Source organism: Equus przewalskii, chromosome 14 (genome assembly GCF_037783145.1).
Source record: "Equus przewalskii isolate Varuska chromosome 14, EquPr2, whole genome shotgun sequence".
Classification (NCBI taxonomy): Eukaryota; Metazoa; Chordata; class Mammalia; order Perissodactyla; family Equidae; genus Equus; species Equus przewalskii.
This window is the reverse complement of record NC_091844.1, coordinates 15973890-15998602: the sequence shown is the minus strand read 5'-3', so window position 1 is coordinate 15998602 and position 24713 is coordinate 15973890.

Here is a 24713-nt window from a genome sequence, read left to right as displayed (position 1 = left end):
TATCATTCCACTCTCTTCTAGCCTGTAAAGTTTCTGCTGAGAAATCTGCTGATAGCCTGATGGGGGTTCCTTTGTAGGTTAGTTTCTTTTGCCTGGCTGTCCTTAGTATTTTCTCCTTGTCGTTGACTTTTGCTAGCTTCACTACTATACGCCGTGGAGTTGGTCTTCTTGCATTGATAAAGTTTGGAGATCTATTGGCTTCTGTCACCTGAAGATCCATCTCTCTCACCAGATTTGGGAAGTTCTCAGCCATTATTTCTTTGAATAGGCTTTCTGCCCCTTTCTCCTTCTCTTCTCCCTCTGGTATACCTATAATCCTTACGTTGCATCTCCTAATTGTGTCTGATAATTCTCGGAGAGTTTCTTCATTTCTTTTAAGTCTTGCTTCTCTCTCCTCCTCTGCCTGCAGCAATTCTATATTGCCATCTTCCAAATTGCTAATTCTTTCCTCCATATTATCGGCCCTACTGTTCAGAGCATCTAGATTTTTCTTGATCTCCTCTATTGTGTTCTTCATTTCCAATATTTCTGTTTGGTTCTTCTTTATCACATCAAACTCTTTTGTGACATAGCTCCTGAACTCGCTGAGTTGTCAGTCAGAATTCTCTCTTAACTCATTGAGTATTTTAATGATGGCTGTTTTGAAGTCATCATCATTTAGGTTATATATCTCATTTTCTTTGGGATTGTTTTCTGTGTATTCGTTATTTTCTTTCTGTTCTGGAGATTTAATGTATTTTTTCATATTGCTTGATGTTATTGATTTGTGCCTCCACATGGAGATAGAGTTTAGTTGCTCCTTTCACTTGTTTCAGCTGCTGCGGTGGGGGAGCAGCTGTTTATACTGCACCAACCAGGAACCCTGTCCGCAGTTGCTAACTGGGCCTGGGCCCCTCCTCGTAGTCCCAGTGGTCCTTTGGATTCCCTCCTCTGCCGTGGGGGCCGTCACAGGGGGTCTTCAGGCTGCTGGTGCCTACTGTTGCAGCCCACCTAGACGTGCTCCCTCCTTGGGGTCTGCAACGGTGTTATGGGCTTTTCCAGCAGCCAGGGGTGGGATCACTTATATTTGTCACTCCATTGCTGTCGGCACCCACAAAATCTCACTTGTCACTATGGGTCGCAGGAGAGCTATTGGCATCTTCTACAGTCTGTGGTTAGTTCACCTAGCTATGCTACTTTTGTCCTGGGGTCTCCCAGCCTTGTGGCTGCCAGCTGGGTGCTTTCTACTGGTGCTGTGCAGAGGCTTTCCCTGAGGCTGCTGTGAGCCTGTGGGGTTTCCCCCTGGGCTACGGAGCTGGGTCGCTGGAACTCCCCCTAGCCCCAGTCCTGTTCCCCAGGAACTCGGGGAGCCCTTTGCCCTGACTTGGGGGGATAGCTGGAGATCCTGATTTCAGTGGAAGCTGGTCAGCTGCTACCCTGCCTAATATTCTCCTCTCCGGGACCCTCCCGGTATTGTGGATGCTGGGTGTGGCCCCTCCGCTAATAGCAGACAGAGAGTTTTGTCTGCTGCCCGGGCAGAACTCTGGATCTTCCCCTCTGGGGCGCGGAGCGGGCCTCTGGGGCTTCACCCAGCCCCAGTCCTCTCCAAGATCTCCGGCAATCCCTAGCCCCACGGGGTGGGCAATGGCAGCTGGAGGTCACTTTGCCCTCTGGGATTCTCTCCGGGACTTTCCCAGAGTTGAATCGCTGGCAGACTTGCTCCCTGGGAGCGAGCCCCTCGGATGCCCCTCCTCCCCAGTCTCCGAGATCTCCGGCCAGACGGCGCGATCAGCTGTGCTGTTGTCTGCTAATCCCGGTTTGTCTGCGCGGAACTCCGGAGCTTCCCCTCCGGGGCATGGAGTTGGTCTTTGGAGCTTCACCCAGCCCCAGTCCGCTCGGAGATCTCCGGCAATCCCTAGCACCACCGTGCTGGCAGTGGCAGCCGGGAGACCTCTGTACCCTCAGCAACTCTCTCTGGGACCCTCCGGGCACCGCGAACACCAGGAGAGATCTCCCCGCCAATGGCGGGGAGAGATTCTCCCCGCGGGCCCAGGTGTGCAACTCCAAAGTTTCCCTCTGCGTTTAGGAGTAATTGCTGGGGGTTTAGGTAGGGTTATGGTCACCTGTTTCCACCGTCACTCCTCTGTTGTGTGCTCGCTCCTGCCCTAGATGTGTGTTGATCTTCTGGGGGCGTCCGTTGGAAGAAAGCCGCTTGCGGGTACTAGGCTGTTCGGTCGGGGTCGGAGAGTTTTCACCTATTTCCACATCCTCCCGGAGGAAAGTCCGTCCGCCTTCCGATGTATAGTCGCGTGGGTATCTCAGACATCCTGAGATGCTGTCTGGATATCCTTTTTTAAGCGATAAGTGTCCAAATAATTGTAGACTCGAAGGGGGAGAGACAAAGAGGACTACTCACGGCGCCATCTTGGATCCCCCTCTCTTCTTATTATTTATAACATATTTCTACATAGATTGACGAAACTTCCACTGGATCACTTGGGAAAGCAACTGAATGCTCACATAGATTCTCTCTGATCCCTGAGTTTCTCTCTGAAAGGAGGAAAATAATTTTATCTTTCCTCATCCTTGATATCATTTATTTATTCTTTGAATATGTAAAGTTAATAAGATTCCCAAAGTAAGAAACATACAAAAGCAAAAATCTTATGCTCAGAGAAGTGTCACATCCTTTCCCCTCTATTCCGTTGCCATACCCATCCTTATAAGTAACAATCTGGTTTACCCTTACAGATTTTTTGTTTGTTTATTGTTTGTTTTGTTTTGTTTTTCTCACTTTTTTCCTTACATATAATAACATAGTGTAGATAATTGTCTGCACTTTGCTTTTTTCATTTAAAAATATACTCTGGAAGTCACTCCATATCAGTTCATAGAGATCTTCCTTTTTTAACAGCTGAAATGTACTTCACTGTGTGGATGCACCATATAGTTTTTTCATCCACACTTTTATATACAGGCATTTTTTTTGTTGTCAATATTTTCCAAGCAGTTACAAATAGTGCTACAAAAATAACCTCATGCATAGTGTTTAGAGGTATATCTTCAGGGAATTCCTAGAAATGGAATTATGCAGAAAATGGTAAACACATACATAGTTTTGAAAATATTCTCATATTCTCCAAAGGGATAGTAGTAGTTCCCATACTCAGGAGTTACAAATGAGAGCGTTTGTTTCCTCATAACTTTGCCTAAACATGTGCTTCATATTTTCTTAATTTTCTCAAACCTAAGTAGTTTTCATTTGCATTTCTCTAATGGTGAGATTGAACATTTTTACATATATTTGAAGCTTATTTATATATCTTTTCTTGAAATTGTCTGTATTATCGCTTCCTCATTTTTCTACATGGATTTTGATTTTTTGCCCTAGTCTTTTGAAAGAGTTCTTATATATTAGAATATTGACCGTTTACTTATATAATACATTAGAAATAGTTTACCCTAGTTTTTGGTTGTCTTTTGATTTTATTTAATTTGTATTTTTTGCCATGGAGTTTTATTTATTTTTATGTAATCTTTTCCATAACAATCTGCCTGGAATTGATTTGGTGTATGGTTGCAGTATTGGTTCATTTTTTTTCTAAATTAATTTTTAATTTTATATTATTTTATTACGCTTTGAGTACCCTAGAGAATTATAGCATGCATCCTTGGTTTATCATATCTTATATACCTTAGTACCTTACCACTTTCCAGAAATGAATAAATCTTAAAAACTCTATCCCGAATGGCAACCTTCTACCTTCTGGGCATTTGTTTTCATTGTACATATATTTTAATTCTACGTATATTTAAATATCACAAGATACTATTATTTTATACAGCCCAAACGTATGTAGGCTTTCCCATGTATTTACCCTTTCTATTATTCTTCACTCATTTTTAATCTCTGAATTACTTTTCCTCTCCCTGAAAAATTCCTTAGACGATTTCTATCCATTGGTCTACTGGTGATTTATTTTCTATTTGTGCATTCTTTCATAAATATATTTATTTTGCCTTCAGCTGTTAAAGATATTCTTGTATAGAACCCTAAATTGGTAGATATTTTCTTTCTATTCTTTGAAAATATATTTTGTTTTATTGTCTTCTGGTGTGTACTGCTAATGTTGAGTTATTCATCTTTCTTATTGTTGCTCCTTTAAAGGTAACTTGCCTTCTTTACTTTTTTTATTGAAATATATTTCACATATAACATTGTGTAAATTTAAAGATGTACAACACGTTAATTTGGTACATTTATATATCATAATGTGATTGCCATCGTAGTGATGATTAGCACCTATATGATGCTATATAATTATCATTTCTGTTTGGTGGTTGGAATAATTAAGTTCTAGTCTCTTAGCAAGTTTAATAATTATAATACAATGTTATTCTCTGTATTCACCATACTATGCATTAGACCTTTATGGCTTATTTACTACTTGTTGCAAGTTTGTACCCTTAAACAACATCTGTCATAACCCTTCACCCCCCTCCCCTGGTAACCACCATTTTACTCTGTTTTTATGAATTTGGCTTTTTTAGATTCTACATACACGTGATATACAGTTCGTGTCTTTCTCTGTCTGACATGTCTCTTAGCATAATATGCTCAAGGTCCATTCATGTTGTTGCAAATTGTAGGATGTCCTTCTTTCTGATGGCTAATATTCCACTGTATAAATTTTTCTTGGTCTGTTTAAGTGGTCTGGTGCAAAACTTGCAAACTTTTACACTACATGACTTTTAACATTGTTGATTAGATTTGCTAATTTTTTAACTTTATAAAAATAGAATCATGGATAACATTTTTTTCTTATAACTTTTCACCTTATTATGCTCATGAGATTCTCCCATGTTCTTGAATGTAGCAACACTTATGTGTATCTTCATCTCTATATAGACTTTCATTGTATGTATATACCTAATTTTATTTATTAATTCTGATGTTGATTGACACTTCAGCTGTTAGCAGTTTGGGGACATCACAAATAATACTATGAGCATTACTGTTCATTTACTTCAGTGCACATCTGTATGTGCTTATTAGTAGACAACAGGGTATATGTATGTTCAGAGTCATTTCTCCAATTTGTACCACTTTATATTCCTAAACACGATGTGTGAGCATTCTAATTGCTCCTTTCCCTTCATTGTATCTGGTATCATTTAACCTTTTTCTTTTTTTAATCATCCTATTGGATGTTTAGTGGTAGTTTGTTGTGATTTTCATTTAGAGCTCTCTGATGATCATTAATGTTGAGCACCTTTTATATACCTTGTTGTCAACCTGTGTATATAATTGACCATGCACCATTTCTTGAAAAGAGGTCTTTTCTGTAATGCTCTGCAGTGTCACCTCTGCCATTAAAAGTGTCAGTATATGTGTTGGTCTGTCTCTGAATCCTCTCTTCTGTTCCATTGAACAGTTTGGCTGAATTCATCCCATCACCACACATTACGAATTTTGTTAGTTTTAATCCTTCTGTTCTAATCCTTGTTCACATTGTTGATGTTGTTGCCCTAATGCGTTAGTCAGGAACTTTAGAGAGTCCATTCATGTGAGTCTGATCTAATGACACTGGTACTGAAATTGTGTCTGAACCTGGCTATGAAGCTACGTCTGAGGAAAAATCTAGAAATCAGTCAGGGAGCTACTTTTCAGAACCTAAATATTTCCGAGCAGAAGGGAGATGCCAACTGAGCAGCCACCACAGCAGCTGCTTATAAAGGAAACAGCTGGTGTAATCAAATAAATGCTGAAGATTTTGTGGAGGTTTTTGTTTCATGCTGAATCACTGTGGATACCAGTTATTATACTGCTGACAGTGGTAAACTGCAGAATCTTCATGCTCTAGGCTGCTAATAGTGAGAGTAAAGTCTGTTCCAGACCCACTCCCACTGAACCGGGTTGGGATGGCAGTGGCCCTGGAGGACACACCATAGATGAGGAGCCTGGGAGGCTGCCCAGGTTTCTTCTGGTACCAGGCTAAGTTGCTGCTAACACTCTGACTGGCCCTGCAGGTGAGGGGTGGCTCTTTCTCCTGGAGACAAATAGAAGGAGGCTGGAGACTGTGTCATCACAACTCGTCCAGTGGTATCTGAAATTGGAAAGAAAATACAAAAGTCACCTGTGCAATCTAGATCATACCCATTGTCTTCTCAGCAGAGCCAGTGTGGTTAATCTACACTGAGCACTAATTATTGTGGTTGCTGAGCAAAGGTGCCAGGTCACAGGACACAACAACAAGGACAGAGTTTTCTCTGACATGCAAAATCATTCCCTGTTCCTCTCACCTGGGAGCCAGAGTAACAGGAGGCAGAGAAGCTCAGCTGGGGCTTCCGTGGTCCGCTCTGTGCCCTAACTGAGGCAGGTCTTCCCCAGAGCACTGACCCACGTTGATATGGGCTCTGGACAGCAGGGTGGGCTGGGAGGAACATGCAAAGCAGCTGGAGTGGAGCAAGCAGGGCTTCCAGCTGTAGAGACAATTTGCTTTCTCTTCTGTACATTTGAGAAACTTGCCCCCAGATGGTCATGTCAGAAGACATTATGGGTTCAGCATGAGGGAGGAATTTCTCTCCTGTGATCACAGAAATTATTTCCTGTTTCCTCCCACTTTATTATTCACCTAGATTCAGTCGGATGGTGTTTGACACAAGTCAGTTGGGAACAAAATAGAAGCCTGTGGTCCTGTTCCTCTCTTTCTACTAGCAATGTAGCTAGATGTCTCCCTTGGTGCATGACTGGATCAGATTGGATTGAGGAGTTAATGAGAAATTTATCTTCCAGTCACATCTTTCTTTTGCAGCTTATAAGTCTTCTCTGAGGGTCTCAAAGGTGTGTCATTCTTTGTAAAAATTAATAAAAAGCAACATTGACTTAGGCCCAGCAGTGTGGGTACAAGAGTGATCACAACTGCTCAGATGAGCAGGACAAGGGCTCTGGCCCCTCAGTGTACAGACTGCATTGCTCTGAAGACAGATGATGTCAACATGGTCTGTCTTCCATGCAGGCAAGGAACTAGTCCTCTATTCTCTATACCACTCCATTCTGCACAAAGTATCCATCTAACACAGACTCATGCCCTTTTCTCCCTAGTAATTTGGGAAACCTATATTCACACTCTTGATCTAAACTGAATTCAGTCTGGGTTTTCTTTTGTTTCTCAGGATTGTGCTCGTATGGAGGTGAGTGCTTGGTCAAGAACGTCCCCTGCATAGTCTGAGTGGCTCTTTAGGTTACATTCTCTGGCTCTAATTCTCATTTATTCTAAATCTGCTGCTTTCCCTAAAGCAGTTAAACTCTTTTGCGTACTCTTCTTTCGTCTACTTCTCTACAAATCCACTTTATTAGTGCTGCTCCAAATCACAAGACAGTCTCTACACATTCAGAAATTAGGTCTTCATCCACAGCCACAAGTCCAATCATTAACATGGCAGACCCTGAAGTCAAACCATCTTGGCTGGGTTGGAGTTCCACAGCTTAATGGTTGTATACCATCAATCAAGTTTCTTAACTCTCTTTGCCTCGGTTTCCATATTTGTGAAACTGTGAAAATAATGGTAGGCACTTTATAGTATGTTTCAAGTATGTTTCATCCATAGCCAAGTTTCAGGGTCATATTTTCACTAACAAGTTCACAAGTCTTATAAACCTAATTTATTGATCGGTGCTAAACCCTTCAGATCTACAATCATGACTATGCACTCTTTTTCAGTGGATTTCCTCTCACTGCCCATTATCAAAATTTTGCCTTACGAAAGTTTAGAAAGTCACATTGTTGTCTTTCTTTCCTATATAATCCTTATTCAGTTTTTTTAATCTTTCCACTTTTTCTCCAAAACTTAGCCCATGACTTAGAATAAGGAAAAAGTACTATCATCACTTTGGGACCCATTTCAGTATAATTTTTTAAGCTTTTTCTTTACATCATTTGCAGCATGTCATACTAAGAAACATATTACCTAGGGTAGTATTTTTTAAAATGGGAGATTTTATCCAATCCTGGATTAAGAAATTAGTTTAGTGGGTCATGATGAGATTTTTTTAGTGACATAAATTAGAATAATAGAATAAAATGATGAAACAAGAAGAAAATAGAAAATCCCAGCTTATGTCACATGAACTAATGGTAATTATTGCTTTATGGATGTTTTTCATATACATTAAACGTGTGTGTACTGGAGATGCAAATATTTTAGCATCACTGGCTTAAGGAATCCCTGCATTACATTGGCTCTTGCCTACTTTTCTTGTTATGAAAAAAGGTTCAGAATTATCTCTATGACTATAAAAAGTAAGTCTTTGAGATAAAGGCAGAGAAGATTTACTGAGATAAAGCATTGGAAGCAGTGGAGGCTGGTCCTGTGATGTTGTTGTAGCGAGTACAGTGGGTGAAAAGCAGTTGGCAGGTTTACCAGTTATACTTCTCCTCATTCTCACAACTCCCTCTACAGATGTACAGATGATGGTCCAGGGATCTCTGACTCCTCTAGAGAAGTCTTGTTCACTCTATACAAAGTGTCTTTTAGGCAAAGTGTTTCTTTTAATCACACACTAGGACAAACTGGGATATAGAAGAAAGGACTAGAGCAATGGAAAGAAGTGTTGAACCCTCATGTAGTGGTTATAGGCACAGGGAGCTAGTGGATTTCATAGGTTTAATTAAATGCATTTGTTTATCATGATGGAGGAGATGCAATAAACCAGATTCAGTCCTGGAAGAATTACTAGATTATTTTGTAGTTAAGGGTCTATTCATTCCTTGTCAAATAAAGTATTCTTCTTTTATCAAAGCCACTTCACATTTTTTTAAAAGAATTTCTCTACACCCACTGAGGTTTGGAGGACACCATCATCCTGACTTTGAAGCTAAGACTTGCACCACTTATATGAATTTTATCAATGAGGAGCAGGAGTGTTCTGTATTGGTTGGGAGAGGAAGCTTGAACACTGATCACAGTTTGTGAAGGAGAGGCTTACACTTTCCACAGTACTAAATACAATAAAGACAAATGATCTCACACCCAGAAGAGCAAACAGGTCACATGGTCCACACCATCACCAAGAAGGAATCAAAGTGTATGGCCATTTGAATCATTAGCAAGTAAATAAAACAGTGTTAGAGTGATCTGGATTTTCCTTTGACAAGTTCCCTGGATTGTCTTTTACTATCATATACCGTATTGAAAGCACAAGGTGAGACTGAATCATGTTCCATGACATTTTATCCTGCTTTCCTGAGCCCCATCACAATAACTCCAATAGCAGTTGTGGGAGTGAGGAAAACAGCAGGTGCGGGTTGGACTCAAAGGTCCAAGCATAAGGGGGATCATGTCCTGACCTGCAGCACTATGTAACGGAGGGCCAAGGTGTCATACTGTAGTATCCTCAACCTGCAGGCACTTAGCTATGAGTGAGACACCTGTCCTAGACCAATTCTACCGAATCAAGGTAAAGTCCTAAAGATCAGATGGATGCATTAATGATGAGGATCATAGGATCCTAAACTGGGTCCTGCCAATACCAAGCTAAGTCACTGCTAACACTTAACTGTCTTGGCTGGTTACGGTGACTCCTTCTGGAGACCAGAGACTGAATCAGTACTCTGAGGTTTTCCATGTTGATAGCGTATAAAACTAGATATTAAGATTTCAATATTCCCAAATTCACATGTGGACTCAATGAAATCCAATTAAAATCTCCGAAGGATATTTAGAGGTTGAAAAGACAATTCTAAACTTTACATGGAAATTCAGAAAACCTAGAATAGCCAAGAAAATCTTAAAGAAGAAAATAAAATCAGAAGACTTATAATATCAGATTTCCAGACATATCATAAAGCTACACAGATTAAGACAGTGTGTGCACTCTAGATACAAAGATAGACAAATAGACAATTGGGACAGGAGAGTCAAGGAAAAGACCCCCCCCACACACACACAATTACTTGATTTCTAACAGAAGTGTTAGAATAGGGTATAGTTTGTTTTTTGTTTCCCCTTTTTTTAAATTTTTCTGTTGTTGTTGTTTTGCAATAAGTGGTAAGGAGCTATTAGATACGAAAATGAAAATAAAATGAGGAATTGAAATGAAATCCTGACCCACCTACCACCAGGAAAAAATATGAATTAGAGGTAAAGCGTTATCTATGTGTGAGCAGTAAAATAATGATGCTTCTAGAAAAGAGCACAGGAGAATAACTTTGGGCCTTAAAGGTAGGCAAAAATTTATTTAACAGGACACTACACATAAACACACAAAACAAACACAGGAGGGGAAAAAAGGTAAATTAGATTACTTTATAATTAAGAATTTCAAATCATGTATATATAGAGAGAGATACAATGATATATATATATATATGCGTGTATGTGTATATATATATATACATATATATATATATGATTTGAATAGGTGCTTCCTCAAAAGCAAGACATGCAAATGTCCAATGAAAAATAGATATATGAAAAGATATTCACCACCACTGATCATCAGGGAAATGTAAACTTTAAACATAACACCACTTCAGATTTATTAATACAGATTTTATTTTAAAGTCTGGAAATACCAAGTTTTGGAAAAGGTTAACAGCTTCTGGAAATTTAATTACATGATTGGTTGAGTGTAAATTAATGTCCACCATTTAAGAAAACTATTTGGAAGTGTTTACTAAAGCCAAATTTATGCCAACCCTATGACTTGGCACTTCCATTCCTAGGAATAAACCCAAGAGAAGTGAGTGCATAAGTCCATAAAAGACATTTCAAGAATGTTCCTAAAAACTCGCTGAATTGGAACTGGAAACAACTCTTTAATTAAAGAGTGAATAAATTAATTATGATATATTCACATAAAAGAGAATGATTCTACAGTAAAAAGTAACAAATTACTGCCACACCAACAACATAGAAAATATGTTAATGGAAAGAAGCCAGACACCAAAGAGTACATACTATGTAATTCAATTTGTATTAAGTTCAAGACCAGGGGAAATCCATCAATATTTGTATAAAACAGAACAGGGGAGGCTCTGCTGGTGGTAGAAGGAACATGGAATTGACAGGGAAGAAGCATGATGAGTCTTTGGGATGATGGAGACAGTTTCTATCTGGATCTGGTTGTGGTTACAGGGGAGTATGTGTATGTTTGTATCCACCCAGATGTACACTTTGTATTCATTTTATATATACATTTATGGTTTTAGTTATGTCTAGTTGTTCCAAAAAGTGAATGAGTTAATTAATGAGTAGGAATTATAGAGTCAAAATACTAGATTCTTTTCTATCTTCTTCCCTACAAGCATTGTACCTTGAGCAACCTGAGCTCTGAGAACCTGATTTCTCGGAGGTTATAGAAGATACTATAGAAAATATTTGTAGGGTTAACTGCATTAAATTTTTAAGTCCTTAGCCCAGTATTCAACCCATAAATTCTTCAAGACTTCAGTAAATTGCAATTGGCAGTGTAGTTAGTGTTGCCGTTGTTATTGTTTTCACTGAATATGGGCTTTTTTCTAGTTCTCTGCCTTAATAATCACTTCCTCTAGGGAAGAGATTCAAAGACCACGCTGTGGATGAATTTCTTTGCAGTCTTCACTTAGAAATCTCATTCTTAGAATTAACTCACTGTTTAGGGGTTTTATGTGGTCAAGAAAGCAAGCTTTTGCAAGACTGAAGTCCCTTGCAGGCCTTTACCCTTGAGCTCTGAAACTCTTCCACAGTATGGACCCTGCACCTCTGAGCAGAACACAGGGCAGAGTGCAGCTGCTGGAACCAACAACCCTCCCCACACAACGAGCCCGGGAGGACAGTTTATGCTCAGGATTGTAACACTGTGGGAGGAACTGTCTAATCTTGCTAGCCCACTCTAATGATCTTGACACCAGTTGTTAGTCTGATCCCTTGATATATAGCATAATATCAGTGATTCAGTAGGGGTCATTCTTCTGGACAAGTTGGATGCTTGGAAATTCCAGTAGCCAAGTGTGCCTCAGTTAGTTGAAATTCATATAATTGAGCCCATGCATGGCCCTGTGTGACACTTGTTTGTGAGACTCTCTCAAAGCTGGAAAAGGTGACTGACTGAAGTCTCTGAGTTGGAACGTCATAATTATTGAGAGTCCCCTGCTCAGCAATGTTCTTTTAATGAGTTTTTATTTAGAAAGCCATTATTTTCCATCTTGGCCCATTTTGACAAGTCCAGTCGTAGCTCTTCCAAAATGACCTTGTCTCCAGTCCTTCAGCTGTATTCCTTCTAAGGCCTGATAATCTGTCAGATCCAGCAGTGAATGTCCTTGAATTGCCTGTCTTTCTTTGCAAGTCATCATCAGATGTAACTCTTGGAGTTTACCCACTGCTGTGATGTCCATTCTTCCAGGGCATCCTTAACTATAGGAGTGATATGACGTTAGTCTAGCATAAACCTCTGACAAATATTGAGACAAAAATTTGTCTCCAAACCCAGAAGTATTTCAGAAACAGAAGAAAACACCTGGATTAACTTGGAATTGTAAGGTGTCCAGGCATTTTTTGCATGCCCAGGTGCCTGACTGGTGAATATTTCATGTCCAAGGGAATGAATGTCTCTTGGTCTCTAGGTCTCTTTCTTTATCTGCAAAAGGAGGTAATTGAAGAGGGTGATCTGCAGTCAATGTTTGATACAATGCAGCTCTCTCTTAGAGGTCATTAGGACACAGATTGAGTTAGGATTCATTCTTGCTCCACTCTTTGGTCTTTGCTGCACAAAGAATAACGTGTTAAATTGGGCCCATTTTCTTCAAGTTGCCCAGTGTCAATGATCTATAAAATGTTAGGAATTGTTACGTAAAGAATAACCTGAAGAAAAATTTTAACATGTGAGTATGCATTTCTAACGTGTAATTTGTCCTCTAATTTGCACAAAGGCCAGGGGAGTCACTCAACCAATCTTTGAGAGATGTATCACCCGTTGGTAAAGCAAATGAATTATATGCTAGAATAGTATCTGTAGCATGAAAAGGGGACTTTAAAATCTACTATTAAATAAATCAGATCAAGCTTCATAACTGTCTCTAACTGAGATTCTGAGATGCTTCCTTTCTCTGGGCTAAATGTTGTCATATATGAGGATGTGATTTTATCCACACAATTAATTTTCCAGGCATTCAGTCTGATTTGTTTGTTAATTGCTAAGTTTGTTTAATTTCTATTATCTTTATAAATCACAAGTGCTACGACATAGATGATAAGATTATCAATCAGATTTCACCTTAGACTGAAAAAAAATCTAATAAGTAATATCTCATACCTGGAACTCATAGCATCATTGTGAACACATATATAATGGGGACTTTCATTTTAACGTTAGGCAAAATTGTCTCCTTTCACAATCTTTGAACCACGAATGACTTAGAAAAAGCCACACGTTGCGGGAGTTTTAAAAACCTTTATTGTGAATAACGCTGCAATGAACATAGGGGTGCATATATCTGTACGCATTTGTGTTTTCACCTCCTTTGGATAAATACCCAGCAGTGGAATAGCTGGATCATATGGTAATTCTATTCTTATTTTTTTAAGAATTTCCATGTTGTTTTCCATAGTGGTTGCAGCAGTTTGCACTCCCACCAGTAGTGTAGGAGGGTTCACTTCTCTACGAATTCTCTCCAACACTTGTTATTTCCTGTCTTGTTAATGACAGCCATTCTGACGAGTGTGAGGTGATATCTTACTGTAGTTTCGATTTGCATTTCCCTGATAGTTAATGATGTTGAACATCTTTTCATGTACCTGTTGGCCATGTATATATCTTCTTTGGAGAAATGTCTGTTCAGATCTTTTGCCCATTTTTAGATTGGGTTGTTAGTTTTTTGTTGTTGTTGAGATGCATGAGTTCTTTATATATTTTGGATATTAACCCTTTATCAGACATATGGTTTGCAAATATCTTCTCACAATTGTTAGGTTGTCTTTTCATTTTGTTGATGGTTTCCTTTGCTGTGCAGAAGATTTTTAGTGTGATGTAGTCCCATTTGTTCGTTTTTTCTTTTGTTTCCCTTGCCCGGTCAGACATGGGACTTGAAAATATGCTGCTCAGACCGATGTCAAAGAGCATACTACCTATGTTTTCTTCTAGAATTTTCATGGCTTCAGGTCTTACATTCAAGTCTTTAATCCATTTTGAGTTAATTATTGAATATGATGTAAGATAATGGTCTACTTTCATTCTTTTACATGTGGCTGTCAAGTTTTCCCAACACCATTTATTGAAGAGACATTCCTTTCTCCATTGTATGCTCTTGGCTCCTTTGTTGAAGATTAGCTGTCCATAGATGTATGCGTTTATTTCTAGGATCTCAGTTCTGTTCCACTGATCTGTGTGTCTGTTTTTGTGCCAGTATCCTATTTTGATTACTATAGATTTGTAGCATGTTTTGAAGTCAAGGAGTGTGGTACCTACAGCTTTGTTCTTTTTTCTCAGGATTCCTCTGGTTATTCGGGGCATTTTCTTGTTCCATATAAATTTTAGGATTCTTTATTCTATTTCTGTAAAAATATCTTTGGAACTTTGATAGGGAATACATTGAATCTGTACATTGCTTTAGGAAATATGGACATTTTAATTATGTTAATTATCCCAATCCAAGTGCACAGAATATCTTTCTGTTTCTTTGCTTTGTCTTCTATTTCTTTCAACAATGGTTTATAGTTTTCGTGTACAGTTCTTTCACCTCTTTGGTTGTTTATTCCTAGGTATGTTTTTCTTTTTGTTGTAATTGTAAATGGGTTTGTATTCTTAATTTCTCTTTCTGCTGCTTCGTTGTTAGTGTATAGAAACACAACTAATTTTTGTATGTTGATTTTGTATCCTGCAACTTGACCATATGCATTTATTATTTCTAAAAGATTTTTGATGGATTCTTTAGGGTTTTCTATATGTAAAATCACGTCATCTGTAAATAGTGACAGTTTCACTTCTTCCTTTCCAATTTTGGATCCCTTTTATTTCTTTTTCTTCCCTGATTGATCTGGCTTGACTTCCAATACTACGTTAAATAAGAGTGGTGAAAGTGGGCATGCTTGTCTGCTTCCTGTTCTTAGAAGGAAAGCTTTCAGTTTTTCTCCATTGAATGTGATATTAGCTCTGGGTTTGTCATATATAGCCTTTACTATGTTGAGGTTCTTTCCTTCTATATCCATTTTCTTCAAAGTTTTTATCATTAATGGATGCTGTATCTTGTCAAATGCTTTCTCTACATCTATTGAGATGATCATGTGATTTTTATTATTCATTTTGTTAATGTGGTGTATCACATGGATTGATTTGAAGATATTGAACCATCCCTGCATCCCTGGAATGAAACCCACTTATCATCCTCTATGATCTTTTTAATGTATTGTTGTATTCTACCTGCTAGTGTTTTGTTGAGGATTTTTGCATCAATGTTCATCAGTGATATTGTCTTGTAATTTTCTTCTTTTGTGTTGTCCTTGTCTGGTTTTGATGTCAGGGTAATGTTGGCTGCATAGAATGAGTTAAGTAGCTTCCCCTCCTTTTCTATTTTTTGGAAGAGTTTGAAAGGGATAAGCATTAATTCTGAATGTTTGGTAGAATTCATGAGGGAAGCCATCTGGTCCTGGACTTTTATTTTTGGGAGGTTTATGATTACTGTTTTGGTCTCCTTACCAGTGATTGGTCCATTCAAATTGTCTATTTCTTCTTGATTCAGTTTTGGAAGGTTGTATAATTCTAAGAATTTATCCATTTTGTTTAGATTATGCAGTTTGTTGACATACAACTTTTTGTAATATTCTCTTACAATCTTTTGTATTTCTGAGCTGACCATTGTAATTTCTTCTCTTTCATTTCCGAGTTTATTTACTTGAGACTTTTCTCTTTTTTGATTGCTGAATCTAGGTAAAGCCTTGTCAATTTTGTTTATCTTGTCAAAGATCAGGTATTAGTATCATTGATTTTTTCTATTTTTTTTAGTATCTATTTCATTTATTTCTGCTCTGATTTTTATTATTTCTTTCCTTCTACTGATTTGGGACTTTGTTCTTCTTTTTCTAGTTCCTTTAGGTACACTATTAGATCGTTTATTTGAGATTTTTCTTGTTTTTTGAGGTAGGCCTGTATTGCTGTAAACTTCCCTCTTACAATCATTTTTGTTGTATCCCATAAATTTGGGCACGTTGTATTTCATTTTGATATGTCTCTGGATAGTTTTTTTATGTCCCCATTGACCCAATCATTGTTCACTAGCATTTTGTTTAATCTCCACATATTTTTGGCTTTTCCAATTTTCTTCCTGTAGTTGATTTCTAGTTTCATACCTTTGTGGTCATAAAAGATGCTTTCTGACAGATTGAAGATTATTTCAATCTTCTTAAGTTTATTGAGACTTGTTTTGTGGCCTAATATGTGATCTATCCTGGAGAATGTTCCATGTGCATTTGAAAAGAATGTGTATTCAGCAGGTTTTGGATAGAGTGTTCTGTATCTACTGTATCTATATCTACTGTAGATACTATATAGTACTATATATATATATAGATACCATATAGTACTATAGATACTATCTCTGTATCTATATCTACTAAGTCCAACTGGTCTAATGTGTCCTTTAAGGTCAATGTTTCCTTATTGATCTTCTGTTAAAGTCCCCTACTATTATTGTGTTGCTGTCTATTTCTCCTTTTATGTCTATTAATAATTGTTTTATATATTTAGGTGCACCTATGTTGAGTGCATAGATATTCACAAGTATTATTCCCTCTTGTTGGCTTGTTCCCTTTATCATTATGTAGTGCCCGTCTTTGTCTCTTGTTACAGTTTTTGTTTTAAAGTCTATTTTTTCTCATATAAGTATTGCTACCCCAGCTTCCTTTTCATTGCCATTTGTGTAGAATATCTATTTCCATACCTTCACTTTCAGTTTGTGAGTGTCTTTAGGTCTGATGTGTGTCTCTTGTGTGCAGCGACTATATGGGTTTTGTTTTTTTATGAAAACAGCCACTTTATGCCTTTTGAATGGAGCATTTACGCCATTGACATTTAAAGGAGCTATTGATAAGAATGCACTTATTGCCATTTTGGTACTTTTTTCTGGGTGTTTTAGTAGTTTTTCTCTGTTCCTTTCTTCTTCTCTTGCTCTCTTCCCATGTGGTTTGCTGGCTTTCTTTATGTGTGGGTTCCTTTCTCTTAATGTTTTTGTGTATTTATTATAGGTTTCTGGCTTGTGATTAGTATGAGGTTCGTATAATAACCTACATTTATAGCAAGTCTATATTGTTGTCTCTTTAGTTTGACCTCTTGCTAAAAGTTCTACTCTTCTACTCCCATCCTCCCACATTCTATGTTTTTGATATCATGTCTAACATCTTTATGTGTGTGTGTCTATCCTTACCTTCTTATCATGGAAATAGATAATTTTAGTACTTTAGTAGTTGTATTTTGATCTTTAAATTAGCTTCATAGATGGTTGATCTGCTATCTTTATTGTATATTTGCCTTTACCAGTGATTTTTTTGCTTTTTTTTTTTGATAATTTTCTTATTACTACTTGTGGTCCTCCCTTTTCCACTTAAGTCCCCTTAGTATTTCTTGTAAAGCTGGTTTCTTGGTAATAAACTCCTTTAGTTATTGCCTATCTTGAAAACTCTTTTATCTCTCCTTCTATTCTGAATGATACCCTTTCCAGGTAGAGTATTTTTAGAGGTAGGTTTTTTCCTTTCATCACTTTAAATATATCATGCTACTCCCATCTACCCTGTAATTTTTCTGCTGAGAAGTCAGGTGATAGCCTTATGGGGTTTCTTTTGTATGTAACATGTTGCCTTTCTCTTGCAGCTTTTAAGATTCTCTCTTTATCTTTAATTGTTGACATTTTAATTATAAAGTGTCTTGCTGTAGGCCTCTTTGGATTTATCTTGTTTGGTGCTCTCTGTGCTTCCCGTACCTGGATGTATGTTTCCTTCCTTAGGTTAGGAAAGTTTTCAGCTATTACTTCTTCAAATAGATTCTCTGCCCCTTTGTCTCTCTCTTCTCCTTCTCAGATACCTATGACGTCGAAGTTAGTGTGCTTGATGTTGTCCCAGAGGTCCCTTAGACTGTCCTCATTCTTTTTAATTCTTTTTTCTTTTATCTGTTCAGCTTGGGTGATTTCTTCTAGTTTTTTATCCATCTTACTGATCCATTCTTCTGTTTCATCTAATTTTCTATTGAGTCACTCTAATAAATTTTTCATTTCCAGTATTGTATTCTTCATTTCTGATTGGTTCTTTTTTATATTTTCCAATTCTTTGTTGAGTTCATCCATTCTTCTCCCAAGGTCAGTGAACATCCTTATGACTCTTTTTTTGAACTCTGTCAGGCAGATTGTTTCTTTCTCTTTCATTTAGTTCTTTATCTGGGGTTTTATCCTGTTCCCTTACATGGAACATATTCCTTTGCCTCCTCATTTTACCTCTTTCTCTGTACTTAGATGTATGTATTAGGTAGGTCAGCTATGCCTCCCGATCTTGGAAATGTGGCCTTATATAAGAGATGCCTTATGAGGCCTGGCAGTATGCTTCCCTATCCTCACCAGTTCCAAGGAGTGTCCCTTGTGTGGGCTACATTGTCCTTTTGTTGTGGCAGCGTTGCTTTTGCTGCAGGTGCCCAAGGAGGTTAGGCTGTCTCCCTGGCTGGCTGGTTGTAATGCTCAGCTGCATGTGGTTGTTATGATCCTTTCAGTCACTTTATCAGGCATGTGGAGCCCCAGCACAGTTGGCTACAAGGTCTAGTAGCACATTCCTGTTAAGTCAGTAGGCCCCCAGCATGTCTGATTGGTAGACTCAGAGGCCTACAATTGTTGTAGGCCTCCAGCCTTCAAAGGTTATTGTCAGCTCCCTCAGTGTTGCAGCTGAGTGAGGCCAGCCCCAGGCATGGGAAAACCCAATTGTTTCAGGCTTTGGAAGGTGGGGTTGATCCCCTATGTGGCTGTTTGAGAAGTACCAGTCTGCTGCAGCTGATAAGACCCACCACCTGCAGGGCCACACACCCCATCAACACAGTCCTGCCTGGTGCACATGCCCTTACCCACTAATTGGATCTGGTCACCCCACTGCAGAGATGCCACACACTCTACCAACGCAGGCCCACTCCTCAAGCATGCCCTGCTCACCAAAGGTGGACCCACTCACCCACCTGCAGAGGTTCCAGGAACCTCACCTGTGCAGGCCCTTATGTTGCCTGAGGGCTTGCTGTTGGGTGGGGCCAGTCCCTGCAGTGGCTGCCTGCCCTGGCTGAGCTGAATTAAATTGGTGCAATAGTGGGTGGGGCAGACATCTGTGCTAACAGGCTAGGGGACGAACTCCAATGGCTTCTGCCAGCATCTGTGTCAGCACACCTGTAGTAGGTCACAGTAATGGCTGCTGCCAATGCCTCAGTCCCTGGAGAGGTCTCACCTCTCACCAAGATGCACTTAGAACCTATCACGTGAGTCTCTTTTCAGCAAAGGACAGTGTACCTTTCTTTCTGGTGATTTTAGGTTGCTTTCTGAAACATGTGAATTTGTGCATGGGTCCTTTAGGAGCAGGCTTTTCTTTCCCCTTATGCCCAACAGTTTTTCTGGGGAGATATTCCCTGTTGTCACTAACAGCCAGCAAAGCCAAGTATTATGACACTTGTCTCAGTTGTACTGAGTCCAAAACCTGCTTATTGTGGTAACTCTCCCCTGCTCAGATCCCCCACTCCTCCAGGGAAGACTTCATACCTTGGGGTTGCTCCCAATTGGCTGTGAAGCATTGTGGCTGGAAAGTGGCTTTTTTCTCTCTGGAAAGGAATTTCTGCCTCTTCCACCTTATTCAGCACCATCCCTTATTGTGGGGGTTCTTTACATGTATCCAGTTTTTAGTTCTTTCTCAGGGGTAATAGTTCCAAGAATAGTTGTAAATTTGTTGTGTCTGTGGGAGGTGGTGAGTTCAGTGTCTGCCTATCCAACCATCTTGACATCATCTCCTGTTCACATGATTGACATAAGTAATTCTGGATGATTCCAGCAAGGCTTAGCTGGGTGGTTCTGCCACAGGCCACTGAGCTTGTCTCCAGTCTATGGATGGTGTTTGATCTGGGCCAAGACTGAAGGGCAATGAATCCTCAGGGCACAACGTTAAGGGAAAGTTACAGGAGTGAACAAAATCCCCAACCAAGCCGCACAAGTGAATTTAAGTTCAATCATCTCCAACACATGTGCACACAATTTTTTTAACTAGTAGACTTTTTTTTTCCAGAAGTTTTAGCTTACAAAACAATAGAGCAGAAAATTCAGAGAGTCCCCAAATACCCCTCAATACCTCACCCCGTTTCCTCTATTATTATCAGCAGGCATTGGTGTGGCACCTTTGTTACAACTGATGAGCTAATGTTGATACATTGTTAATTAAATTCCATAGTTTACATTAAGGATCACTGTTTGTACTGTCCATTCTAGGGATTTTGCCACATATATAATGACATTGATTTGCTATTCCAGCCTCATACAGAACAGTTTCCCTGTACCTCGAAGCCATGTGCTCCACCTATTCACCCCTCTTTCCCTTCCCCAAATACCTGTCAACAACTGATGATTTTATTTTCTCCAAAGTTTTGCCTTTTTCAGAATGTCATATAATTGGAATCCTGCAGTATGTAGCCTTTTAAAAAATTTCATCATATTTTATTTATTTTCATTTTTTAAAGTGTTTTACTCTTTTAGAGCAGTTTTAGACTCACAGCAAACTTGAGAGGAAGGTGCAGAGATTTTCCATACATCTCCTGCCCCTACACGTTCATAGCCTCCTCTATTATCAACATCACTCACCAGAAGGGCATATTTGTTACAACCGATGAACCTACATTGACACATCCTAATCACCCAAAGTCTACAGTTTACCTTAGGGTTCACTCTTGGTATTGTATATGCTGTCAGTTTAGACAAATATATTATTATAATATGACAGAGTATTTCCACATCCCTTACAAATTCCCTATTCTTTTCCTATTCATCACTCTCCCTCACCATGCCTAACCCCTGCCAAACACTAATTTTACCATCTCCATAATTTTTCCTTTTCCAGATTGTCATATATTTGGAATCACACAGTTTGTAGCATTTTCTTTCACTTAGTAATATGCATTTAACGTTCCTCCATGTCTTGCCATGAGTTTGACAGCTCATTTCTTTTCAGCACTGAATAGTATTCCATTGTCTGGATCTATCACAGTTTCTTTATCCATTCACTTACTGAAGGACATCTTGATTGCTTCCAGGTTTTGGCAATTATGAATAAACCTGCTATAAATGTTTGTGAGCAGGTTTTCATGTGCATGTAATTTTCAACTCCTCTGGATAGATACCAAGGAGCACAATTGCTGAATCTTATGACAGGAATATGTTTAGTTTTGTAAGAAACTGCCAAATTGTTTTCCAAAATAACCACACAAATTTGCACTCCCACCACCAGCAATACAGGAGAGCTTCTGTTGCTCTGCATCTTTGCCAGCATGTGGTGTTGTGTTCTGGATTTTGGCCATTCTAATAGTTGTGTAGTTGTATCTCATTGTTCTTGCATTTCCTTGATATCAGATGATGTGAAGCTTTTTTTTCATTGCTTATTTGCCATCTGTATATCTTTTTTAGTGAGGTATCTGTTAAAGTCTTTGGTCCATTTTTTAACTGGGCCATTTGCTTTCTTATTGTTGAGTTTTAAGAGTTTTTTGTATATTTTGGATACAGTGCTTTAACAGATGTGTCTTTTGCAAATATTTTCTCCCAGTCTTGGACTTGTCTTTTCATTCACTTGACTTTGTCTTTTGTAGAGAAAAAGTTTTTATTTAAATGAAGTCCAGACTATCAATTATTTCCGTTATGGGCCATGCCTTTTCTGTGTGTCTAAGTCATTGCCATACCCAACATCATCTAAGTTTTCTCCTATATCTTCTAAGAATTTTATACTTTTGCATCTTACATTTAGTTCTTGAATTCAATTATCAGTTAATTTTTGTGAATGGTAAGATCTATGTCTAGATTCCTTTTCTTGCATGTGGATGTCCAGTTGTTCTAGCACCATTGTTGAAGAGACTGTCTTTGCTCCAGAGTATTGTCTTTGCTCTTTTGTCAAAGTTTGGTTGGCTTTTACATTCATGTGGTACTATTTCTCAACTCTCTATTCTGTTCCATTGGTCTATTTGTCTGTTCTTTCACCAATGTCACACTGTCTTGATTACTGTGGTTTTATACTAAGTCTTGAAGTCAGGTATGTGCACTTGATATTTATTTATTTTTTCATCTTGGTGATTCTCCAAATTTCAAAAAACAATTACTCCATTTAAGGTATTTTATAATATCAATGACAAATAATTGTATTTTTCATCTTTTATTATCTTAAAAATGCTTTAAAATTTAATTTTGTGTTAATTAAAAAGAAAAACTCAGTGTGTTTTTTCAACATTTGATTTTAAAATAGAAATTTTCTTAAATTTTCTTTAAACTTTAAAATAAAATTTTCTTAAATATTTTCTTCTATTTCTTAAATATTATATTTATTATACATTATGAAAATTGCATTATATTTATAAATATATATATATTTAGCTGAAGTAAACATCCCCTAAGACATAGCTTCTTAAACCTTAGATAGATGATCTGTTATCTTGTTAAAAAGCACGTTTTCATTTAGTAGATCTAAACTGGGCCTGCTATTTTATATTTGTAACAAGCAACTTGTCAGTGATGCTGCTGCTGATGATGAATTCTGGACAAATTTTTAGTAGAAAGGTATTTTCATGTCAAGGTAAAAGAATGCTATATCCATGTGTAGATTTTTGTGTGTGTGTAAAGAAAGTTTTTCATTTGTTTATCAAATTATTGCTATATATTTCATGCAACTTCCTCATTTTCTGTTTACTGCATGTTTAATGTTTTTTCTTGTTATGATCCCAGTCTTGCTGACGATAGTTGGAAGCACATCCAAGTGTATTCTGGATGCCGTTCCCTACCTGGAAAAATTCTGAGCAATGGAAATAGTACCATACTGAGCTGTCTGCTGTCAACTCCTCACCATCATTATTACTTCTAGAAGTGCATTTCCAACACCTCTTTTCTTTCTGTGGTTTCATGTAGAGTTGTTCAATGATGGGCCCTCCAATGAGATTTGGAGGTCAGAAAAAGAAAGTTCAATATCCACTGGCATCTGAAAGCAGAGAATGGACAGGGTGAGGACTTGAAAAAACCTGGTGAGGTTCTGCAGAAGGTAAACCATCAACAGCTCCACTCCTGGGCTTCTTAGACAGGCCTGAGGCCACATGATCAGGCAGCCTATACCTTCAGTGGCAGCTGTGCTCTGCCTTCTGGGGGAACACCAGGGCATCATCCCTTTCTAGCATCTGCTCCCTTACTATCACACTCCCTAGACTTTGAAAGGTTATAGTTTACACTAAAATTCCTCATACTAAAAGATTACTGTTTGGAATATGTGGACTGACTTCTCTTTTGCTGTATAAACCCTGACTGGTACCATAACGCAGACTCCTCAGGTGTAATCATTTCCATGCTTTATTTAATCAGGAGAGGCACTGACATGTCTGTGCTGCTGGGGCTGAGGAGAGAGAAAGAGAGTTATAGAGTGCTGAGGAGCCTTCCTGCCCCTTCTATCAAATCTCCCTGTGAACTTCAAAGTGTGGCAGCTTCTGAGAAATGCTCTGAGCAGATGGAGGCACACAAGGAGGAGCTGGGGAAGCCCAGCCCCACACTTCTGCTTTCCTGGGCGGTTTATGTTCTGGCTTGTAACACTGTGGGAGGGCTGCTGTTATACTGCTGACAGTAATAAGTTGCAGCATCTTCAGGCTCCAGGCTGCTGATGGTGAGAGTGAAATCTGTCCAAGTTCCACTGCCACTGAACCTCGAAGAGACACCAGTGTGCAAAATGGTTGCCTTACTGATCAGGAACTTAAGAGCTTTCCCTGGTTTCTGCTGATACCAGGCTAACCAAGTGTTAATGCCCTGAGTGGCCTGGCAAGTGATGGTGACTCTGTCTCCTAGAGATGCAGACAGGGAGGCTGGAGACTGGGTCATCTGGATCTCACACCTGGCACCTGGGATTGCAGACATAAAAACAAACATCCATATTATTAACCATGTTATAAGAGGACTACTCTGAACTGCTAGGTAGTACTGACCACATTGGGAGAGTACATTTCCAGTGTTCTCCCTCCTTACCTGGGAGCCAGAGCAGCAGAAGGCTGAGGAGCTGAGCAGGGACCCTCATGTCCAGGCTATATCCTGACTGGGATTGACTCCCACACAGGGTGCTAGCAGCATATTAATAAGTGCGCAGGGCAGTGAGTCATACTCCAGTAATATGCAAATCAGCAGGGGATGGGGCAGGGCTAGGCACAGCTGCAGGGCAGCTAACTCAATAACACGGCACAGGCGCAGTGTCTCCCAGGTGTCCAAGTCTGACCAGGGCAGCACAAATGTGCCTGTAGAGAATGTATTTCTCCCTGGGGGCCACAGGATAGATTTAGTCTACTGTCCTTTAAGCATAGTGTTCTTTTGCTCTCTTCACTGTTCACAACATGCTTTTCTTTCTACCTCTCCATCTAAGACAAGTTCTATCTGGGATGACACGTTTCAAGAAACTGCAAGAAATTTTACAAGATCTCTGTGTTTGGTACCTGGGGATATTATTGAGGCCAAAGGGTCCTCCCCTTTGATCAGATACCC